The sequence below is a fragment of the Aplysia californica genome, unplaced genomic scaffold (genome assembly GCF_000002075.1).
Source record: "Aplysia californica isolate F4 #8 unplaced genomic scaffold, AplCal3.0 scaffold00482, whole genome shotgun sequence".
In the NCBI taxonomy this organism is placed as follows: domain Eukaryota; kingdom Metazoa; phylum Mollusca; class Gastropoda; order Aplysiida; family Aplysiidae; genus Aplysia; species Aplysia californica.
The window spans coordinates 33,613-38,058 of NW_004797752.1; positions in this window are offsets into that span (position 1 = coordinate 33,613).

Genomic DNA, 4,446 nt, shown 5'->3' on the forward strand with positions numbered 1-4,446 from the left:
GGCAAATTTTGAAAAACAAACAATAAATATCTATTTTCAACATTAAATCATTAATTCCAGCTAAATATCAGCACAACAACCGAATTTGCAGTCGTTGTTCCGGGTACATTATGCCTAGCGAACAGAGTATTGTTATCTCATTTCTAAATCAAAAGTTGCTCTTTGTCCTTCGAAAACTGCTTTCAAGAGGTTACATTGCCATTTTAACTGTAAAATCCATCCCTTCCGAACCAAGGTCTGGCATTTTCATCCCTGCTCACCCCTCGTCAGTGGGATTGGGAAAACAAAGGCTGCTTATCCCATGCCGCTTCGTTAGGAGAAGACGCCGGTGTTAAAAAGAGTGTGATGATAAATCCATTTAAATATTTAGAGTTTATCATACTCTTCTAGCGCTGATAAATAGCTGGGGTATAGCATGAACCCAAGATACACCCCTGCGGTGTCTAGCGTTTATGAGAAAGAAAATGCCATTACATAAGAAACCTGCTCAAACGGCCCCCTGTCCAAGACAGTCACGTGTGTGAACGACCACTTCCCACTTGCTCCCTTGGTTTTTTGTGTATTATAACGATATTATAACGATATTGTCCTAGGCAACTCTCAGACTCATTTTAATAGTTTTTCTTCCTTGACGATGGTGACAGCCTTTGACAATTTCAATTATATAACGTACAAGGAGATGTCTCTAGATCTCTTTAATTTATATAGCGATATGTATAAACAAGTCTAGGTGCTGCCCTTATTATGGTGCCACATTACTGTTGTTCTAATGACGCACATAGATGCGGGCTATAAACTCTCACATACACCTTTAGAACCGCGGATAGTCAGAGACCATTTCGAATAAAACTATTGCTTTCACTCTTATTAAGTGATCTCAAGGCCTTGTGCAGATTTGGAAATAGTCACTAATCGCACGACTGGAAGTATGACGTCACTTGGCCAGAAAGTTAGGTGCTCCAGCAAAAAGTGCGCCCTTTGCACATTTGCAACCCTGTGGAAAGGGGAAATTGTCTCTGCATGCGCGGAACCTAATACCACTGTTACTCAAGAATAATATGTTCATCCTCAACATAGGGTCAATGTATTCTGTTTGAGGAAACTGTTTTAAGCCTCTGTCTACCTTCCTCATTCCGTCGGTGGCCTAGTGGTTAGGCTCTCGGACTCGCAACCGTAAGGTCGTGGGTTCGAATCCCGTCAAGGGCCCGACGTTGTGTCCTTGGGAAAGGCACTTTACACGAATTTTCCTCACTTCACCCAGGTGGGAATGGGTACCCGGCTATAGACAGCGAAAGATCTTGTCAGTTTGTTAGTGTTTGAGCGCTTAATCGGCTGCTTGCACTGTATGCTTCCCGGGAAGCTGAGAATGTTTCGGAGTGTTCTATGGTCTGCTGGGGTAATAATATAGTGTAAAGCGCATAGAGCCTGCTGCTGAGCGGGGATATGCGCTATACAAATGCTATCTATTATTATTATTATTATTATTATTAAATGGTAAACAGCATCAACGTTAATGAGTTAACTTGACTAATAGAGACGAAATAAACCACGATCTTTTTGTACTCTGTTGCCTTTGCCCATATTAAGACCACTGCAACTCATAATAATTATTTTAAAATGGCATATTTTGAATTGCGCACATCCCCGTTCGACAGAAAACTATGTGCTTTACAGTCTACATAATTACCAAAGCAGACCCACGAACACTCAGAAGCATTTTCGGCTGCCCGGGAAGCATACGGTGCAAGCGGATGATGAAGCCGATTTTTACATACTGAGTTAATCAAGCGCACCCTCATGTCGTACAGAATTTCAAAAATTAAATGGCAAAAGAAGTCTCGATGAGTCATCTGCTAGTACTGTCATGGAAAAAAAAGAGAATGTGCCAAACGATCACCTATGGGCGCATTCTTGAGATACCATCACCGCTTTCTTCGGAGCTTGCTTCTTCATGCTTGAGGTTATAATCTTGGCCATTGGTGAAAAGGCATACGCTTCAGTAATTGATTTCCTCCATGCATCAGTTCACACATTAATTTGGAAGTCAGGAACGATGGTTTTATAGTTCTTGAGACTTATTCATAATCAATTTAGCTTGCTGTGCTAATGACGTAATCGTCCGTAAATGAAAACCTCTCATTAAAAAAAACCGTTATACATGAGTTGCAGAGGCATTTCCTTCTTTGTATGAAAGCGAATAGTGCATTTATGAATTATCTATCGACCACACTGCCCCTGCCCCTTCAAAAAACGTTAAAACGTTAAAAGGATTATATGAGTGGCACTTCATAGTCGTCATTAAAAATGAATACTGCCCTGCCTTGTCCACCTATTTCATATCACTTCTCTTGAGTTGCCTGCCGCTCAAATTGCTCACTAGTTCATTCTTTCATTCAGTTTTTCACTCGTGCCCAAGGCCGACTCATTAGCTTGCTGTTTATATTAATATAGTAGAGGTTTTAACTGAATAGCCAATGCTCCTGGAATGCAACAAATGTTGCTATTAGGAACGCTCTTGTTGTTGTTGTTGTTGTTGTTGTTGTAGTTGTTGTTGCTGTTGTTGTTGTTGCTGGGTGGCTTCCGATCCTGCCTGTCAGGGCAAATCGTAAGTGAGAGGGATGCAATATCCCATCAGAAAGTGTTGCTGTTAGTGATGATAGTGATTATACTATTGTTGTCGATATACATGTAATTACTGTTTAATTTCCTCCGTACAGAAAGTTAGATGTTTTGGAGGTGGAGAGTTTGATTATCCATAACGGCCCCCGCCTAATAGGTTATTCTTTATAAGTACTTGAGCAATTTTTTTTGTCTCATTGATTCGAACCTCGAATTACCGTTAGCCGCTTCGTTGTCTTACACATGAGACCGAAGTTCATTTTCCAGGTGGGGCGATTTCTTATTGAGTATCTCCGTCTTTCTTATGGGATGTTGTATCCCTCTCACCTAGGATTTGCCTTGACAGGTAGGATCAAAAGCCCGCCTCCTGAACGATCTATATAAATACATATCTGTTTTTAAAAAGAACCTCGAAATCTGCCTGGTAGAGCAGCAAATAATCAACCGTGCCGCAGCAGTCGGACCTTTCCGTTCAATCGACCATGAGAATGAAAACAATACATTCTTGTACATAGTACGAGACAGGTGACCAAAACCACAATTCGTACAAAAGAATGCTGGTAAAACAGTTATGTTTGTAAAGCAGTGGATCATCCATCTGGATTTATTATGTATCCTTAACAATAAAATGATGTGATCACCACAAACAAAGGTACACGGTATTTTCCAGATACCCCCAATTTTGAGTAAAGCATTTTCTGACACGCTCAGTCAAATCGACAATCATGCCTTGGCACTGCTCGAGAGAAACCTCCGTTGTGCCTTTCGTGATGGTTTCTCTCAAATCCTGGATACTTTCGATGGTTTTTCCACTTAGACCAGTGGACTCAGGTCGGGATTGTTTGGGGTCCAGTTGAGCTTAGTCGGACTGACTGTCTTGTAATCAAAATGGTGTTTGACCCAGCCCAGAGCAGCTCTGGCGTCATAAGGAGCAGCCCTGTCTTGCTGGAAGTGCTGTTTTTGTGTGTGTTTTTTTGTGTTCTTTCTTTCTTCATCATCAACAAATTAAAGGCCAAAGCCCCTCCTGAATTTTGGTAAGATGACGAGGTGTCGCTCAGAGTTAACCAAGTGACGGACATCCTTAACCTTTTTAAGAGTGCATTGCTTTTACAGGCTGTCTACCGTGTGTTACTCTGCTTTTAGAATACAAATCTTATCTTCTGTTAACAAAAAGAATCACAATTTGCAGGCCTTCACAAAACGGACCTTTCGCTTGTAAAGCTATGTGTGTTACAGAGATTTATCCAATCATCTGGAGCAAATCAAGATCAGGTCGATTTGGGAGATTTTGTTTGCTGATACATCTAAACTGAAAAAAAAAGCACGCTGTACAGGGGCTAATTGATTTATCATCTTTCCCTTGTGCAACAGCAATTAATTTTTTGAAAAACATAATCCGGGTGTATGTTCCAGCCTTTGGTCAGTTATGATATTAATTGAGCCATGAACAAGAACATTATTAACATTTCTTTGTACGAATTTTTTTTGCTTGTCAGCTGGCACATTAAATAGAGATTTCGTTTTCTTTTTATGCAAGAGAGCTGAGACGCTTCTTTACCTCTTTTCAGAGTTCTGGATAAAAGAGCACCTAGGATACCTTTACTTCGGTGTGTAGGAAAAACTATAAACACGAAAAATAGGTGAAAAGAAGATAAAAGGAAGAACATCTTTAAAAAATGTATTATTACGTAGGAATGGATATACATTATTACATCTGATAGCGAAAGTTCTGCAGAAAAAAACAAGGTACCGTGGTAATTGTAAAATATATATTATCTCAATGACACGAAAATAGGGGTTCTATATAGCAACATTTACAATAATAAT